This window comes from Corvus cornix, chromosome 2 (assembly GCF_000738735.6).
Source record: "Corvus cornix cornix isolate S_Up_H32 chromosome 2, ASM73873v5, whole genome shotgun sequence".
NCBI classification, from domain to species: Eukaryota; Metazoa; Chordata; class Aves; order Passeriformes; family Corvidae; genus Corvus; species Corvus cornix.
The window spans coordinates 6,086,021-6,106,497 of NC_046333.1; the positions used below are offsets into that span (position 1 = coordinate 6,086,021).

The 20,477-nt window shown below is 42.3% G+C and overlaps 1 protein-coding gene across 5 annotated transcripts in view; it reads right to left on the reverse strand.

Moving 5' to 3' along the window:
* The window catches only part of PRKAG2 (protein kinase AMP-activated non-catalytic subunit gamma 2), a 212,908-nt gene that overhangs the window by 109,140 nt on the left and 83,291 nt on the right, over positions 1-20,477 (reverse strand). The window lies entirely within an intron of this gene.

The following is a 20,477-nucleotide window of genomic DNA, read 5'->3' on the forward strand; positions in this document are numbered from 1 at the left end:
GGAAAGGCTTGATTATTGTGGGCTGGATCTTGAGCATCTGGAAAGGGGTGCAAGCATGATCCAAGGCATGGTCAAAGCATCACAGCCAACCTTCCTAAGATTATAGTAAATGCTCTGTTAAATCAAAAGCTTTTTTTAAAATCACAGAGCATCAGCCTTTCCTCCGGACACCACTAGACTGCGAGGCTCAGCTCTTTCAAAAATCGAACCCTGTATGAGTAATGAGAATCTTATCTTTTTAATTCTTAGGTGGAATTAAAGGTTATATCACCTTTTTCCTCTACAAAGAAACACGCCTTTTTCCTTGTGCCCATGATTGCTTCTGGGACTTAGTATCATTAGGAAGGAAAACAAAACCCAGCCATGACTACTGCAGAAAAGGCCTCTATCAACACAGATTCCCTGCAAGCTCTGTTTTTTCCAAAAGATGCATTAATGCAAGGGTGTCTTGGGACTTAGGGGACTCCAAGAATATGTGCAGAGGTGACAGGAGGTTCCTCTGCCATCTTCAGCTACCAGATGCTTCCCCAAGTCTACCCTATGGAGAACATGGAAGAGGACAGTACAGAGGACACCACTGTTCTTCCACCTAGCAACCGAAACAATCAAATTATTACCAAGACACTTCATTACCTTCCAGACAAGGCTCTGAACTGATCTCCAAGTGAGGCACAATGATAATTAACATGGAGCTGTTCCCAGACTTATCCCTCCTGACTAGTCCTCCTACTTTCTTTTACCCTCATCTTTGTGCCCCTGTTTCAGTTCTGCAAGTGAAAATCCTGATGCTTTCCACCAAATAACAATCCTTGGCATAAAATCTCCTGTCAGCAGAGTGTGTTTACAAAGCCCCTTCCCCAGCTTCTCCCTTGAGGCTCACTGTTCACCCAGCATAGAGGAGAAGCAAATGGAGCAACGAGTTGAGGAATTAGCATGGGAAAGTGTCTGTGTATTGGTTTAATGTAGCTGTAAGAACTCTTAAGCTCTGCACACCCCATCTGGCTTTGTGTGACCACCACATTTACCTCTGCAACTTCATCTGCATTGTCCCCTCCCTGCATTCTGCCACCGCATTCTGCCTCCCTGCATTCTGGCACCGCAACTGAGACAGCAGCTGCAGTGGGACAAGCTCTGGTTCTCCCCACAAGCACATTTCATGTGCTGATTCTCAACCTACTTCCATAAGTACTTCCCATTTGAAAACCAGCACCCCAAAACCAAACCTGGATTCTCCTTGCTGCCTACTAAGCCTAGTCATTCTTCTCTTACTCACCATGCACACAGAGGGACATGCACACTGAGAACAAAGTGTTCCTTTCTGATCCGGAGTCACCCCTGGCATATTTGACAACAGTTTTTTAGTTCCCTTTCCAGTTTTCACTTGGCCAAAGACACAAGAAGTGCTGCCTACACCACCAATGCAGTCTGAACCTCAAGCTGCCTCTCTTTTATAAAAGCATTCCTCATTCTTCGGTGGCCAAAGGATTGCTAAGAATGACTTAATGTCATCAGAAACCAAAAAATTTAAATCCCTTTTTAATGAGAATGAAACAAATTGCTATTGCTTCAGCATGGAAACAGCCCCCTTTTTGATAGCAACCAAGGATAAATAGTCGCTGATGACCTTTTCAAGCAGGGCCATTGCACCAGGAGAGCTCATTTCCCCTTATTAAGGGAAGCAGCAAGACTCTAATGTTTCTACACAGAGCTACTAGAAAATGAAACAACACTGTTTAACCACTGACTTTCACAGTAATTTGTTAAAAAAGCACTAAGTGTTTTGAGTATAATCAGTCTGTCTCCCACAGCTAATGGTCTAGCAGATACTTGCACATTTACACCAGGTACTACATCTTAATTATTCCAGTGCAAGGATCTTGTAAAACTAATAATAAAAAGCTATGCTTCAAAGAGTTCCTTTGGGGCCATCTATGTTCTGGAGATTGAAAACACAAATCCCTTCCATCCCTTCCAAACAACCATGAAATGGACTCTTGTCAAGCTACATTGAAGTCTCCCCAATTAGTTATCCTGTATTATGGTTTTTTAGCTGCGTAAGGATAACACTGTGCCCTTCCAAAAATCCTACACAAACTCACTCTGAGACGTACCAAGCAGTGGGCAGCTTAACAAAATTATTTTCAGGGAGGGAGCAAACAAACACTGGTGTATGTGTGTGAAGCAGTTCTCTAGTCCCACTGTATCTGCAGAGCTCACCAGACCTGAGCCCAAAAAAGCCCCATCAGTGGCTGGGCTCCCCCTTTTTGATGCTCCTTGCTTTTAAGTTCTCCATCTCTTAGGATAAAAGAACCTGCCCCCAGTAATTCACCAGGACTCTTCAGGCACAAACATAACAAAAATCTTTTATCCTCTGGATGTGACATGAAGATTTGTTCTAGAAGGTAGAATTGAGGGTGAGTGTTCAGATTTGGTCACCAGATAGGCAATATGGAAGATGCCATCGTACCAAACAAGTGCAGCCATCAGAGCTTTGAAACACAAACTGATTCATCCATCTCATGGAGGTGTAAATTCTGTGCCATGGTGAAAATACTTTAATACTGATATTTCAAACCATTTCCTCAGCTGCCTTTTTAACAGGAGCTTGAGCCTGACATAAAAATGCAGCAGCAGAACACAGGGCAGGCAATGGGGACCAGTTAGTCCTATTTAATTTATTCTGATGTGAAAATGGAAAAAACAATGTTTTCTTCCTCGAAATTTAAGAGCTCATTTAGCTCAAAACAGGAAGGCTAAGAGGAATATGTATCCCCTTAGTGACAATTACTGTTTGAACTGGCTGCTGACTGCAAATCAGCAAAACCAAGTATTTCCCTTTCCCTGTTGCTGAGAATTTCCTCATTCAAAATGCCCTCTGTTTTTGTCACTGCTAAGAGAAATAAAGTTCAGATCCACGCTCAGAAAGGTAAAGCATGAATCATGCTTGCACTTCTACATGAATCATGTTTCTCTGCCATGTTGTCCTTAAAGTTTTCCCTAAATTGGATTTTTTTCTAATTTTCTATTTTTAAGCTCTACATAATGATGTTGGCAAAACTGAACATTTTCGAATGCTGTCAGTGGTGCTGGCATATGCTTACATGTCTTACAACACCAGACTGATTTTAACTGCAACCATATTTCATATAAATAGAAAATGTGGAAAATATTTCAAAAAACCATTCAAATAAATACGTAAAGGAGATTTTTGCTCTAAAAAAAAGAGTCCAGGTGATGCAATGCACCATAACAAAAAGCCTGTTTAGTCCAAACACCATTTGCAGGCTGGTTGAACAGAGCATGCAGCCCATGTTTTCAAAGAGAAACACAAACTACCACTTTCTCCATCTGGTCCAAGCCCAGCTCACACCCCATAAAAGAATTGCAAGTTTATGACTCCAAGCTGGGCTCAATTACTTCCCATAATCATAACCAAGTGTTTCCCTGTAACAAGTTTTCGTCCCCCTTTTCTAATACTACTTCATGCTGCTTTCACTGTACATTAAGAAAGATTTAAATCTCTGAAAAATCTGTCAGAAAAATCTAAAAGCTAATTTCACTTCTTTTTAGCAGTCCCCTAAGGTGCACACTATATTCCCCAGAATTCTTGGTAAATTACTTTTAAATTACATCCTGGCGTCTTTGTGATGTTTTCCTATCCCACCTTTCCAGAGCTTGTAACACAAACCAGCAGGAATAGGAGGAACAGTGATGGTAGCGTTGGCATATTGGTGATATCTAGAAAGAAAAACATTATTTCAGACTCAGAGCATCTATCCCAGAAGAGCAATAAGCTGGGACTGATGACTATGATACCATCCAAATGACAATTTTATCATTTCTCCGCATCCTTCTAATAAACTTGGTGCATATGTTTCCAGCACTCACTTCTTCAGCAATTTCAGATCTTATTGTGAAAAGCTGAGCTGTTTTTAAATGCATCACAATCTGGCTGTGCTCAAAACACCAAAACAGTATTTGATCCAAGAAGTACAAGATGTCTGGTGACAACACCACTTCTAAAATTTAGTAAGTTCTCAGCTAAAGAAAAACATCTCAGCAGTAACTTTTATGAAAAAAAACCCAGCAGAGATAGTAAGTTCCTTAGAAGCATTTTGCACTTGTGTTTTTCTCATCTCTTCTTGCTTCTCTTTCTTCTTGCTTCTGTCAAGCCTTTCAACTATATTGATCCACAAAACCTTGAGAAGGAGATAGGATTCACTGGAACATCACAAATCTCCTTTTTGTTCTCTTCTTGTCCTTCTTTCTTTCCTGCTTCTTCACTTCTCATGCAGAATTGGAACAGATTAAATGATGTTAAAGTTAAAATGGGCATTGTAGGGCTGAACAAAATAACCCCTTCAGTTTAAATTAAAATCTTACAACCAGCACTGAACGGATTGTAAAGGGAATGTCAGCTAATGAATAAAGACAGAAATTGCTCCAAAAAAGTGATATGTTTGGGATGGCCAGTGAAATGACCCGAAAAGTGAAAATTCCTGCAACTATCCCATACTGAGCTGCCATGAAACATAAGAGACTAAAAAATCAGAGCATCATAACTCTACAGAAATATGGACCTCCACCGATTCTGCTTTTGGAGATTTATTTGGAGAGAAGAGAAAAACTCACTGAATTAGCAACAGTTTGCACCAGTGCTCAGCTGTCCTTGGATGTCATCCCTACACAAACCCAGTGAGCATTCCTCATGGCACAGCCATGCCTTTGCAATTCCTAAGGTGGCAGGAGCATTAGGAGTGACACAGCTTCACACCCATTTACTGCAGCTTTAACGTTCAGACTGGCACAGTTATCCCAAAATGCAACTTTAGTGACAAGAGTGCACACTGGAAACAACACCCTCATCCTAAAATCTAGATGGGATTATGAGATTTCTCAGCCATTTCAAGTTCTGTATCCCTCTGCTCCCTGCAAGAAGCAGACTAATCTGACAGCAAAAGCCAGAAATCTGCTGACATACAAAATAAGACAATAAAAGACTCTTGTCCTGGCTTGGTAATAGTATTACCTGCTATTTTTGGTTGAAAATAATCTTAAGTGTTCTCTTACAATACAAAATTATGATTACTGCAACACTGGGGTGGCAGTCACCCCAAAGTGACCCATTCCTATGCCACAGTGGGTGAAATAAAGACATGTATGTTATATATGTATTACTAACATAAAGTCAGACACAGTGGTCAGCAGCATCCTGTTAGGCATGTGAGACAACACAGAAATGATGACTGAAGAGAAAATTGAACCACACCTTGAAAAGCTAAATGCTTCAATAAGGCTTGAAAAGCCTTTCCCATCCCTGGCTCCAGCAGTTTCACTGATGACTCTCCTGTTCTTCACTGATTAAAAATGGACCTCATAGTTCAGCTGCAAGAGATCAGCAACTTCTAGAGGAATGAAACATTCCCTATGAATCTCCAGGGCCAAGGAGTATACGTGTGGCTCTCCTGCTCTTTGATGCTGTGATGGTGCAGAAGAACCTGAAACCTATGATGAAGTCACCTATAGGTGTTGCCACAATTTTTTTTTTGGCAGTGAAAGCAGGGTCTTGTAGCAGTGAGCTGAACTCCTCATTGAACTCAAGCTCAAAGCTCACGAAATCCCAAGGACTAGCCTGGGTATCCATGGGAAGGACTTCAACTAATTATACAGCCACTGCCAATCTGGTTACAACAATGGCCAAGGACATCACACAGGACTCCATCCTGGTGGGCTAAAGACAGGAATAATGCCAAGAGGGGAAATTCCTACAAGATCACCCAACACCACATTCTTAATACAAGTGGGATTGCTCCAGCAAGGGGAATATAACAGAAAGAGAGGAATCCTCTGTATGCAGACAGGGGCTGCACTGAAATCCACCCCCCTGGACAGTCTTTTTGCATTGCAGCAGCTCCCTTTGTCTGTTTGTTCAAGCCATCCTTAGCAAAATACAGCAGACCTTCATCAGGCCTTTAAAAAAAATGAAAGATTTAAAACCCCCCAAATTTGCACCAAAAAAACCTAAATGCAAAAAAAAAAAGTCCACAGAAAACCCGCAAAATCTGTCCTTATTTTCTACCTTTCCTTTTACTACAAATTAATGATTCAGAAGCATCATTAGTTGTAAGCAAAGGAATAAAGCCAAGTGCTTTGCATGCTTTAATGCCATAATAACTGAACAACTGGCAAACCAGCTCTGTTAACTTCTCAAGATAAACATCTCAGGAACCACCACCAGCTCCATCTCATACAGCACCTCTTCACCTTCAGCAGAAGGGAGCTAAGTGCCATGGATTGAAGCTTCTTTGCACAGGGAGAAGTGACTTTCCAGAAGTCCCTGAGCAGCAGGGAGCAGACCTCCTCTGGCATGAGGCTGGCCAGGAGCAGAACAAGACAGGGGTCTGTTGGACTCAATGGCTCTGGTCCTTCTATGCAAGGACATATTTTTCATGCTGTGTTAAACCACTCTGTTTATGAGGTGGTCATTTCATTAAGAGTTTACCAGAATTAGTTTTCCAAATATGCCAGGAGAGAGAGGAATACAGAGGAAAAAAAACATATATTATCTCACACATGAGGTCTGGAAGAGAAAATATTTCTGCTTTCTTTTTCCAGGTTTTTTTGTTATTGTTTGTTTTAATGGGGCTTTTTTTAGATTCTTTGAACCCAGATCAAACTGAGCAATTTTGATAGCAAAAGGAACTTCACTGACTTTTTTAGAAGAGGTGAAAGCACAGTGAGAAAGACAGACCCTGAAGCTTTTTGAGGTGGTACAGAAGCACCTTAACAATCTCCAAAGGTACAGAAGGGATAAAGAAAGAGACAGTGGACGTAGAAGGGAAAACTGGATTGTTTTGCTCTCTACAGTGATGTAGAAACCACCCAAGTATTTCCCATTTCTTGGTGATTCTACCAATTCGTGTAACAGGCAGACAGATAACTTGGAAAAAAGGATCCACAGCATCCAGCTAAAAAGCTGCTGTGACTGTGGGAGCCACAATCCTATTATAACAGTGAATCAAAGGATAGTGTGGAACAGCTTGAGTGGTGAAAAGTTCTCTGTTCATTCATTGTATGAGTGAAAATACCAAGTGCTGTAAAGTTCAGAGTTGTTATTTTTAGGATTGTGTGAAAAATCTCAGTGGGTTGGCTGGGACCAACACAGACATGAACTAGAGAAAGCTTTGAGTCTTTATGCCTCAAGATGACAGAAGGACTGGAAACCTGGGAGCTACAAGGCAGCAAGAGAATATTCCTGGAAAAGCCAACTCTGCCAGTCTGCAACACAAAATACCTGACAGGAGAAAAAATAGTCTGAAACTTTTCACAACAGCTAATAATAGAGACTGAAAAGGCTGTCAGCCACGTCCTTGGAGATCTGCTTGAAAGCCAGAGACACAGCGGGGAAGAGGCAACACCACTGTCACTCCTTGCACAATGCTTCCTTGGTCATTTATGTTTTAGGATCCCCTTATGAATCATGACCAGTGCTCAGGCATATCCCAGCTGACACGTAATTTGCAGCCAGCATCTTTCCCTGTTCACTTCATCAAAACACATTGAGCCTCAAATGGAGAGGCTTCTGGAATCATGGCATCTCTTTCAGTGGTGGCTTAGCTTAGCAATACATTGGGTTAATCACAATACTATTTGTACCTTGTCAAGTAGTTTTAAAATGATCTAAAATAGTACCACAGATGACCTGAATTCGTTATAGAGAGCCATCAGGTCTCCAAATCTTGTCAAGGGTCATGCAGTGGCTTCAGTGCTTAAAGTAGAAAGCACTCTACCAAGCAGCTCTCATGTTACTAATCCTTAAATTCCACATCAAGAAACAAAGCAGAAACTCGGTGTTATGGTCACAGAGCTCTGCATATATCCAGCAGCAGAGACTCTTGAATTTCTTGGTCTGCCCCAAAAGCCTCCTGCATCCTTAGTCCCTCACTCAGGTGCCTCTGTTCTCATGGGCACATTTCTAACCCAGGCTTATGAGCTTTCCATAATCCCACCTGGTGCAATTCCGGCTCTCAGAGTCAAGGTTGCCTAAAACAGCCTGTAAAAACCTACCCATGTTTCAGAGTGAACACTTTTGTGGAAAAACCCCACTCCATCATCACCTGGCAGCTGGCAATAAAGCCTGGCAAATCTGACCCTCAGCTCATTTGCAAGCACGTCACTGGAGCAAAAAAATATTAAAACCTCTGTGCTAACAGACACAAACAGAAATTACTTCTCCAAGCCACATATTCCTTTAAATCAAGTAGGTTGTTTCTAGTCATAATAAAATACTGACAGGGCAGAGGAGGGAAGGAAGAAGCACTGAAATGTGACTGAGTGCATTAATAGACTTTGGTTTTATTCTAAACTCTGCTATCAGGCAACTGCACAACCAGGGAAAACTCACATCACCTCTGTGAGAGCTTCAGATGAAAATCTGCTTTCAGATGTTACTGCACTGCAAGAGTCTCATGCTTAGACTAATCCCTTCTCTACTCCTATTAACCAGAAAGTTAATAAAAAATCTTAAAGAAAATAAAGACCCACAGCAGATGAAGTAGTTTTTTACAGTGACCACAGGTTTCTGGCATTCCTTCATGTTTATTTTCTGCCTATTTCCATTACAAGCCTATGTGTTCAAAGGCAAACAGCAAAATTCCTGTGTCTTCAGGAATTGCTCAGAGTGGGAAAGTGCAGGGTGGAAAGCACCAACCCTCAACCCAAGAGACCAAACTTCCACTGGTCTCAGTAGCAAAACCCAGGCTCATTGCCAGCAAAACTGAGCTTGTCAAGATGTCTTTAAATTAATTTCGAAGTGGGTTTTTTCCTGCACATGTTAAAAGATATGACACTAGCTCCTGTGCCAAGCACAGCACTGACTAGGAAGGTCCTGCTGATCTTTGAATCAGAGCCCTCAACACCAGCAGCCTAAGTCAGTCCTTCAAATTCCCCCTCCACCCTTCAGTCCTCCCTATTCACAGTCACCTACTACAAAATTCACACTCTTGAACTACATGAATTAATGAAACTTCACCAAAACATGGAGAAGATCCACTCAGGGTCATGGACGGAGCTCTGGGGAAAGTGGGAGCAGAAGGGGATGCTCCTGTCCCAGTCTTTACCCCCCCTGCCTGCACAAACCTGCCACATCGAGCCTGCACAAATCCGGCGTGGGAGGGAACGTGTGGGGCACCAGCAGAGCCCAAAGGACTTTCTGCAGCTCAGCAGCTCCCTGTGCATCTCCTCCTAATGTGCTTAGCTACTTAGCCAGCAGTGAGCTCAACATCTTCACGTCAGCAGCAAGTTCTTACTGGGTTTTTGTGTTACCCCCCTCCATGATTGCAAAGCTCCATGTGTCTTCACAACCTTGCCTTGGTTGCTGTCACCAGGCACTTCCCAAAGTGACAGATGGTTTTACTTTCTGCTCCAAGGGCACAAAACATGCAGCCATGCCTGGAGAGCACTCAGTGCTCCCTGAGTTGGTCCACAGTGAAGAATGAAGCTGGCTCTTCAACAGTTTTAACTGCTCAGCTCCAAGAAAAGTTTTGGCTTCACTGTGTTAACAACTTCAGTACAAAACCACTTGTAGTTCTCCGAGGACACGGCAAACCAGTGTCCTTTCTTTACAGCACTGAGCCCACCAGGCTGCACTGCTCTGTGGCCACCAGTCCCACCTTACCCCTTTAAGGCTGCAAAAGCAAGGGCTTCTTCTCCTCATATATTGACATTATTAGCATATTCATTAAGTTCCTGACCTCATTTACCTCCTTGGCTTTTGCACCACGCAAAACGAACGAGGAAAGAAGAGATGGAGGCTTCTTTAGCACAGCAAAGGGCTCCTCTAATCCTGCAGCCTTCAGTGAAGTGGCAGAAGTTGTTTATAAAGGGCTTAATTGAACATGATTCCTTCCCTAATCCACAGCAAGTATCTGTGTCCAAGGGAGAGGATAAGAAATTTTGGGGAAACGAAGTGCCAGGTCTAGAGAGAAACACAAGCTCCCAGCCATGAACTCATCACAGGATTTCTCCCTTGGAATTTTTGCAAGTTGTGCATGTGCCGTGTGTCACCGAGCCTCACATCTGCTGGATGGATAAGAAAGTAATTTCTAAGAATTTCAGTGATGTCAGGCATTTTCTTTTTTTAATGTGACCATAAAATGGCAAAAGCTGTCAGTGGCACTGGCAGTAGCTTAACAAAAAATGTTGACGTTGCCTGGATACTGAGTCCTGCTCCAGCCTCGGATTTGCCTGCGTGTCTGCATTTGACAGAAGTAACTCCTTGGGATTTTAGGTTTTCTTTAATATTTTGAGAGCCGTGCAAATATCTCTCCTTACTCAGATCCCTCCTTCTCTCTCCTCCCCCACTTTTTGGCTTTGTAAAATGCAAACTAATTCCTCAACCATAGTAAAGCCATAAATAAGAAGCCGTAAAAATATTTTTTCTAGCTTTTTTTTTTTCCTCCAGGTTAATCTTTTCAGTTATATAAACACTTTATAAAATATCATGGCAAAAGTATATGAGAATCTGCTTATGTGATTAAGACTTGGCTCCTTCTTTCCCAGTGACAGTATTTCATGCCTTGTATTTGCCACTGCTGAGATTTGCTCAGCTGTCTCTCTGTGACCTCCAAAGCAGAAGGCAGCAGGATTTAACATTGCTTTTCATGGAGTGCTTACAGTAAATCATTACTGGTGGGTATCCATGGAGTCTTGGGAAAAAAAGTACATTATTAAGTACCTGCTAATTTTTTGTTACAGTGGATGGATTCCAGGTTTTCTCTGATGGCAAAAATCCAGATACTCCAAAGGGAAGTGAATTTTCCACAGTCTTTCCTGTTATTGCTCTCCTGCTCCCAATCTGATTTGTGCCTTAGTGTTGGAAGAGTTCTGGATGCCATTTAATGAAGTACTGTAGTGTTTTATTATCTTTTATGGTAAAGAATTTGGAAAGACTTAAGAGAGCTTCATGCAGAAACAGAAACAGTGCATATACAAAATACAGCACTAAACTTCTCTTCCTGGCAGCTAGATGACAGAGAAGTAAAAAACATCCACTGCAGACAATTTTTCCAGTCTGGTCCCTGACATGGTTCCCAAGTGAGGAATGATGCACAGTTATCCTGGTGCCCCACAGCAGCAGATTTCAGCACCCTGCAGGGTTATTTTCCAAAGGAAAGGATGTGCTGTTTAGATACTTCCTTTAATGTCGCTTGATTTATTTATTTAATAATGTCACAGGATTTGAATATGCAAGCAGGTCTTTCAACAATGCCATCCCAAACATCAGTGCCCCATTCCTGCAGAGCCCCTCTGCAGCAGGGAATGACTCGGTTTAGCCATGCTGAAGCAAAGGGCATACTCTCCTTCCTCTTCCAGTTCTTCATTAAAAAAAAACCTAACAAATCCATATATTCTAACACTAAACATCATGACTGTATCATCTCAGAAGGATAAATAAAGCTTGAATGCAACAAGAACATGAACCACAATCTCATAACTCTTCCCAACTGATCCCAAGCACAACGCAGTGTGAACATGTGAGGTTCATCTATTCAACATAATCCTGTTTTCCCTCCCATTACTGTGGTAGCAGACGTGAGATTTTGGACACTCTTGGCTTCAACAGCTCTGCGGGGAGCAGAAGACATTTTCCTGTTGTAGCACTCCAAATCCTAAAATTTAAGCACTGTCAAAAAATTTTACATGGAAAAACTTCACCCTGACAAACAATAGATGGAAACCTTGAAGCAGAAACCAGCTCTTAAAAATGTCTCTTCTTTTCACCGTTAAAACTGGAATGGACAAAGTGATAGGCAGAGGAAAGAAAGGCTGGAGATGACTCAACAGGCTCATTTTGTGGTGATGCCTTTTGCTGTTGCCTTCCCCAAGTCTGATGTTGCTGGAACCATCAGAGCACTTGGACGTGTTTGAAGATGCAAAAGTCAGTGCATGGAGGCAGTGCCAGGATGCTCCCGCTGAAAACACGCTTGTGCACAAGAAAAGCCTCCTCCCAGCTGCACACATCTTCTTAAACACAAAATGTAATAAAGGGGTGAAAATGATGGTGTGAATACTGGGAATCATACTCTCCAATTCTCCTTTCCAAGCACAGGTGAGAGCCCTCGCCCAGCCCAGGGCAGCTGGATCCCCTCTAGGCTCTCTTGCCTAGAGACAAATATGGCTAAAGCCCCAGCACCATTGCTGTAGGTCCATGCTCCATTGGCATTCCCCCTTCCTGAGTTTGCCTGGGCTCTCCAGGGAAGCAGCTGCATGCACTGGATGTAAGTTTCCCATTCTGCAGCACAGATCCTTCACATGTTCTGCTTTGTAAGCTCCTCCACTGACAATGTTCATTGTCCCCATATCCTGGTTTTCCAAACCGAGGGGCTATAGGAGCTTCCTGTGATAGCCACTGTGGCTTCCAGCTTCTCCAAACAAAGCTCCAAACACTCTGCCTCAAAGCTCCTCCCAAAATGATGGGTGACTTTAACAGCAGCATGACTTCTGTTCAGCCCTCAGCAGCAGCTCGGTTGACTTTAATGCCACTTAATTGCAGTGACATGTCTTTAATAACAAAACCCATGCCAAGAAACTGCAGTTGGAACAAGAGCTGACCTAAGGCCAGTTTCCAAAGGGTTTTCAATCCTCTCTTCTCTAACTTGTGGCCTCCTGGGTGCTGCACAACCTCTCTGGGGTCACTGAGGGGACTGCAGCCACCCACAGCTTCTCCAGCCCCTCAGCACAGCCATACAGAATGAGGAGCCTTACCCCAAATTTCACCTCTGGAATAGCCACGTGCTCCTCCAGCACCATTCTCTGAGGCTGGGGACAACTCCAAGGTAGCCACCGTCCTTGGGTGTCCAGTGGGGCTTTCTCCCTTAAAGAAAAGTCTGAGATTTCAGCTCTCTCCATCATGCCTAAACTCTGTGGTCAAATGAAAAAGCGACACATCAGCATGGGGCAGAAACCCCCTGATGATATCTCCCTTGCACAGAAGCTCCACACACCCCCCACACCACCCAAAAATCAGGAGAGCCTTATCTTTCAGGATTTATCTGACAGCATGGATATGTGTGACTATTGCTACATGCAGCTGTTCCATATAACACGCAGAAATAAGACATGATAATCTTCTTCTCTGTATTTTCATAATCTAGTATTTTTTACACATTCTTCACTCCAGTGGCCTGGATAATACCAGAGTGTAAGTCCACTTTGTTTAAACAAATATCAAGTTAAAGTTGGCCTATCACAAAGGAATCCCAAAGGCATGGCTATTCATTAAATACATTACTGAAATTAAGACAAATGCTAAATCTTGGCTTCTTTTTTAGTCTTTGTTTCTACAACAACAAAAAGGGAAAAAGAAAAATGTTCTTAACATCTGCAACAAAGCCCAAATCTGTCACTCCACAGCCAGGGATTTGACCATTTCTCTAAATTTAGAACATCTCTCCCTACCTGTCTTCCCTTGCCATTAGGAAGAATTTGCTGATAATCCACCTATTTTTCTGCAGACTGGGCTTCTGATCCAACAAAATCTAGACAGCTGTGCAAATGGGTTTGCACTAATCCCCATCATTTGTTTGAAAGATTTCTGTGAACACCAGCAAATATACAAGATGTCAGATCAGCAATACTCCTCACTACTTACTATTTATCCCTTTGATTGCTTTAGAGGTAAGGGTTTTCCTCTGGCTTTTAAGGACAAAACCCAATACTGCAAAGCTTAGACTCCCTATGTAGGAAACTATTGCTTATTGTTCACCACCTTTATTGGGGTGATGAGCAAATATTGCTGAAATTAGCCAAAATATTTCTGGTTTTCTTCTCTCTCTCTTTTTTTTTTTAAGGTCTTTGCTTTTTTCTTCAGATCAACTGGCTTAAATGGCTCAGCAAGGATATATACTATTAATTTCAGGCACCCAAGTCTGGAAATTGTTTCACTGTGTTCAGCGCCCAATGATCAAATCTTCCCCTGTGCCACTCTGAAAAAGTCAGACATAGTAAATCCAATGTATTTAAATACACGTAACAGAGCAGAATTTGATCTTCACAGGGGTAGAAGCACATTTTAACTAGCTTTGCTGAAAGAGGCAATACTTCCTTCTAAAAGATGAAAAAACTTAGCTAACCACTCATTTATTTTTGAGGTTCACTCTCCTGAACGAGTTTAGGCTGGTGCTGCCTCGCCAAGGACTCCTTTGCCAAAAGCCCATTTCTATCACCTGGATACATGTTTCAGCTGCCATTGGTGCTTGTCTTTCAGAAATCCTTCAAGGTGCACTGAACATGGCCAAACTCACTCCTTCTCTACCACACACAAAGGAGGCAGCACTAATACAGATGCTAAAGACAGAATAAATCACACGGGCACTGTTTGCCACTCTTGCTCCTGTATTAAGCATTAGCTCATGTGAAATTCTTTCACCTTCTCTCCAGAAAGTCTTGACCTTTGCAGAGTTTGGATGTGCACCTCTATTTCACATGGATTAAAGCCAGTTTTGGCCTCTGGATGCTCAGTGTTCCAGGCCACATCAGTGTGAGAGAGGAACTGGAGCAAAGGCTTTACTGCAAACAGCATCGTCCTGCTGGAGCTACAGCTCAGGTTGCCAAGTGCAGTTCTCTGCCATTAAACAGCTTCATGGAAAGATTGTAAACCTGAAGAGCTATGGAAACCTTATACTGAGGTTAAGCAAACAAATCTGACATGAGACCTTCTGCCCAGCTCAGGCAGGCAATGAACCCTGAAATGAAATGCTCTGTACTCCTGAACAACAAACAGTGTTTGTTGAAGAATATTTGATTAATGGCTTACCTTCACATGTGTTCCCCAGCCAAAAATTAATTGTATTATGGTCCATGCATTTACCAACACAATTAAATGTCTACCTTGATATGGAGGGCCATATCCTGACCTGAGGGCAACGTCAAACTCTCCTGGGATGAGGGGAGGAGAAGTTGATTTCCTGAACAAATGCTGAAATTACAGTTTGGAGGGCAGGATGCTTTTAGTCCCTGATGTTTTAATTGGTTTAGAAGTGAAAAAAAAAAGCAAAACAAAACAAAACAACAGCAAGCATAGTCAAAGATTCTTAGCATTCTGCTCAAAACCTAAGCCAAAGCACCTCCAGGCAGACAAGGCAATCCCAGCCTCTCCACCCAAGAAGGAGAAGCAGTGGGATGCCCACAGGAGGGCACCTATGTTTCACAATCCTGTAGGAGCTGCCAGGGAGGTGCAGTCTGGGCTGGCACAGTGTGGCACTGTCTGGAGCAGCTGCTCCCACGCCCTTGTCACCGCAGCGCCGTGTCACACGCCCACACAGGGCTCCCAGCCCTGCACTCGCTCCCATCTGGGGCTCAGAGAGACGTAAGCAGCAGCAGATGCTGCAAGAAACAAACTACAAAGGAACCCACCACAGCTGCCAACCAATAAAGTGTGCTTACAGGAAACCCAAGGCAAGCTTCCAAATAATCTAACTAAAGAACTGAGGTGTTTTGATGGTTGATGATCAAAGGCTCTGAGTACTTGTTTCACATATCAACTACACACATTAATATTTTCATCATCTAAGGCAAGAATTATTTTAAGATAGAGAAGAATCTTCAAATACTGTGTGAACTGCAGAAGGAAAGGGCATAACAGAAAGTTTGTATAGAAAAAATCCAAAACAACAACGAATCAAAACCAAAAAATCCACAACCCTTTTTTTGTTTGTTTGTTTTGTTTTAAAACTAAAATAGGAAAATTTAGATTTCATTTAACACTTGGTGCCCTTTCTAGAACCAGCTTTCCCTGGTGGGAGGGTGGTTGAGTCTATTGATCCATCTTAGAGATCCCAGGCATAGGGACCTTTGTAAGGTCTCTGCTGGCTTTAGGTTTGTCATTTAGCAGTCACCACTGGTAAATGGTTTAGGATTGTCATAAATAGTTAATTTCTGACATTTGGATCTTTCAGCAATGCTCTGTAGATGCACTGGTTTAGTTGTTCAGCAGGATAACAAATTCTAATACCCAAGCAGACCAAAGGGGAAGCACTGTGTGAGAAGACCAGTTACAGATTATTGCCAGAGATGTATAATCAGAGATGACTCCACAGACCAAAATCTTCCCTTCAGAAAGTTTTCTATTCAGGGCTTTACTCTCAAAATCACATTCACGACAACATTTTTGCTTACTCCAGCTTCACACTGTACCCCCACAAATTCTCATCTCCCTGCCCCATCCTTTGCACCTTTTTTGTGGAGCATCCACACACCCCCACTTAGCAGCACAAACCATTTCATACAACACTGATGCAGCAGAGAGAGGGCAAATCACAAAATGGTGCAAAATTTGGGGAGCCTGGACCTCTGGCTAACATGCATGTGAGTGCCTGCGGGTAATAAAAGGCTTTTATAAACCTGAATTGGGTCCTTTGCACAGTCCTTCATTCAGTAAATCCCACACTGTGCCAGGTAAGCTTGTCAGAAGTTTTGATGGATTATCAAACAAATTTATTGAAAGGTTCTGATGGATGGGAACTGTTCATAGATCAGTGTCCAAAAATTAGACCCAAGACCTGTTTTCTGACATGAGTAAAAGACCTTGCCTGTCATTTTAAACTAAGAACTTCTAGCCTCCTCCAGCTGATGTGTTTATTATTCTACTCACAATAAACCTCAAATCAATTAACTCACTGGGCTAGAAAATCCTAAACTAATTAATTTTAAAAAGTGGCATCTCTGTTCTCTTTGGCTTTGACAAAGGAAACATGAGCTCACTTTGGTCAAAGAGAAAGCAGCATGGAAAGATTCAGCTGCAGTACACAGATTCGGGAGAACAGGAATTAGATCAGTGACACAGGCTAGAATTACACAAAAGTTTTTCCTCTGTCAAACTGCAATTACAAAAGGCTTCCTCCTAGATCTCCTAATTCAGACTGACATTTATTTGACTTGGTATGGCCATGGGGGAAAAAATCCTAAACCTGGCACCATGCAGAGCTTTATACTTTTTACTCTTTGCTTTTCCACATTTCCTCCTCCCAGTACCAACCAACCTGCTTCTAAATTTGCTGTACAGATCAAATGGGCTAATGACAACTCCACTGTCAGATGATCACTATACAAGTAGAAAGTGTTCCAGCCCCTGAGTGAATCCAAATAGATGATCCAGGTTCTCCTTGCCCAGTTCAGGATTCTGCCAGTGACTGCTGGAAGTGAGGAGTTGCTAAAGCAGCTGCTGGAAGCTCATGTGAAGGTTCATCAGCTCAGCTGTGACACTGCAGTGCCTGCCCGTGGTTACTTGCCATACAAATGGGAATGTTACCTTCAGTTGGCTTTATGGTCCATGGGAAAATGTACATGTGAAAGCAGGGAACAAATCCAGAAAACCACGTGGGCAGGTAGCAGAGTCTGCGTGAAGTCTATAAAACCCTCTCAGTCAAACCACTGGTTACCAGCAGGGCTCTCCTCCAAGATGTTTTCACAGCCCCAAAGGCTGCAAAAAGCAAAGGCTCATTTCCACAAAGCCCATTAATTGAGACATGATAGTGATCAGCTCCTTGCCCTATTGACTCTCACAGTGCACAGCAATTTACCATCATTTTTATGGGGCTTATTTTATTCTTAAAATCAGACCAAGCTCAGTCATAACTCACACTGACCCAAGAAGGGCTACTTAAGAGCTGGCCTGAGCCTGAGATTTAACAGTATTTTACCCACTCTACTACACACACTATTCCTCAATCCATGCATTTTCCTGCCTTGTGATCAGGTTCTTTCATTACATATTTTTCCAGATCAGAAAACCGACTGAGTCAACATTTATCATTTTTACTCAGCCCATTTTTGAGGCATTCTCCAGGCACTTTATCTAAGAAGCTGAAAACCTATGATATCTGTAAAGCTTGGATCTGATATCTTAGGTCATTATTACTCCTCCAGACTCCAACCACATAGCAAAAAAGCTTGGATGCACAATGATTTTTCAGTGGAGTTATGACAAACATTCACTTAGAATAAGGAAAAGAAGTGTACTTTTAAATGTGTGAACAAACCTACTAAAATAAATAGGATTTCTCCAGCACTTATAAACAAATACTTGCTTAGGGACCAAATTCTGAAATGATTGATCAAAATGGACATATAATTGAAGGTCTGCTCCTACATGTATTCTTGGATTTGTAAAATACAGATAGTTAAATATAAACAGCCCACAACCTCAAAAACTTCCCCAATAATTTATTTCCAAATGATTTCCTGTGATTAGACAGCTTAAGACGGCAAAAAACTCTCTTTAGCTTTAGTATTGCTTACATTGTTGCCTGTGTGGAAAAGTCACCTGCAATCAGCAATGCCCTCCAGGCATCTTTTATCAAAAGACACAAAGAAGAGCAGCAGTTCCTCAGCCTTTGGAGATGCTCAAACTGCAGTTTCTATTTCCCCTTCATGCCAGCAGCAGTCTCTAAAAGATCAAATACTAAACTAAGGTCTTGTCCATACATCACAAGAAATACTACTTTGGTTGTTATTTAAAAGTTTGATTATTTGTAGTATGTTCCACAGCTGAAACCCCAGGAAAGATATAGAAAATGGAAATGAATCTGGTCGCAGGTCTGTCCCATACCCCCCAAATGAAAGTTAGAGACTGAAAAAATTCCTTTTTTTTTTTTAATGATTGCATATAAATCATTAGGAATTTGAAGACAATCTGAAAAATCCTTCTTGCCTAGACAGAGAGGGCAGGAATATAAAAGCATACTGGATGTACTCCCCCCATGCAGACAACACTGACCATGGAAAACTAAGGTGAAAAGGGAAGCACATTGAAAGATATCTCCAAATAAACTAAGAACAATCACCATAGGTGCATTTTAAGCAGACAAATCATCTGCTGCTGACAGCAGATGTCAGTAACTGGCAGGAGGAATGGTGCTGAACGTGGCTGGTCTTTGGCCATGTGTGCAGCACCAGCTCAGCTGCAGCAGTGCTGACACATTTTGTCCACAAAAAGTCATTTTTCTAGTGTAGATGAGACCAAAATGAACAGTGTTGGTCCTCTTGTCTGCCTCTGAGGGCAAAGCAAGCTTCAGAAAGGATGATTAGATGTCCTTGCATACCAGTACTGAAAAATAAAGCAAGACAAACAGCTTTTCTCCTTTCCCAGGTTTTATGGGATGACTGTGGAAGAGTCTACATCCCCCTCCCAAGGTGGACCTGTCCTTCCCCAGCTTGGTACCCTTGTCCTGCATAGTAGTCACAGCCAGAAATCACAGCTGCCCTTTCCCCCTGGCATCCCCCCCACCTGCCCATTCAGAAAGCTGGGAGACTGTGAACAAGGGAAAAGAACTGGAAATGGAGTGGCCTCAGCTGTTCAGAGTCCTGGTGCAGGCTGGAATTGATGGGTCTCTGCAGCTGTGCTCCGAAGGCTGGGCAGCTCCCAGACTATGGGAGGAATGTGTTGGTTTAGCAAAGAAAAATCCAAATGTAGATTGCAGCAGCCGGCACGAGGAAGGACACCCCATTGCATGGTGCCATTCTGCAGGGAAGCATTCCTGAAGAGTGATGGTGGGAAATAGCTCGACCAAAGGGAACATGAAATGTCTGTGCCCAGCAGCCAACCCTCCACAGCAGCCTGTCCCGGACTAAAGTCACTTCACTCCAAGATGTTACCTAAATACCACAAATATGGAGTAAAATCTTGGGAAAGGATGAACTTCAGTCTAATGCTTGAAGAAAAATTTTAGCAGAGATCAGCCACAATCCAAAGGTCTTCAAGGCATCATAGCACAAACTGGCAACAGTGTGGCAGGGTTTTCCCAATTTCTTTCCTGGGTTACTGCAAATGAGAGCTACTTGCTCCATCTATGGGTAAAAATTAGTAGTCACAGGCTTTTCTCAGAGGGCATTGTCTAACCACAAGATGTTCTCCAAGAAAATAAATTATTCGAATTAATAAGGTATATGACAACCATTCTGCCTTTCTTCTCACAGTCTTTTGGAAAAAAATACCATCTGGACCTTTTTATGGGGGCACCAGGAGTCTTCCTTATTGATTACTTTAGGCACCACAGTTAATAGGGTTGAATTTCAGGAGGAGAAAAATTATTAAGAGGAAGCAGAACATTAAAACCTTATATTGAAAAACATTTCCTTCCTCAAGTACAGTGCAAATTCACCATGATTCAAATCTGACCACCAGCATCAAGGTGTTCGAAAGCTGTGTAATCTTCAATTCAAAGTTCCATAAGCAACCTTTAATTCTGAGCTAAATTTATCTTTTGCTCCCAAGCACCACAACCCAAGGCTTCAGGTCAATGGAAACCTTTTAACTGATTTCCTGTTGCTGGTAAAACTGACAGCATCATTAATGTGTCATGAGTACTGCTGTTACTTGAACTGATTGTTTCAGAAGGGGAAGCAGCACTGATGTCCTTCAAATGGGTCACCCAGACCCATCAGAAAAGCTACATTTTAATGACTGAAATTTCATACTA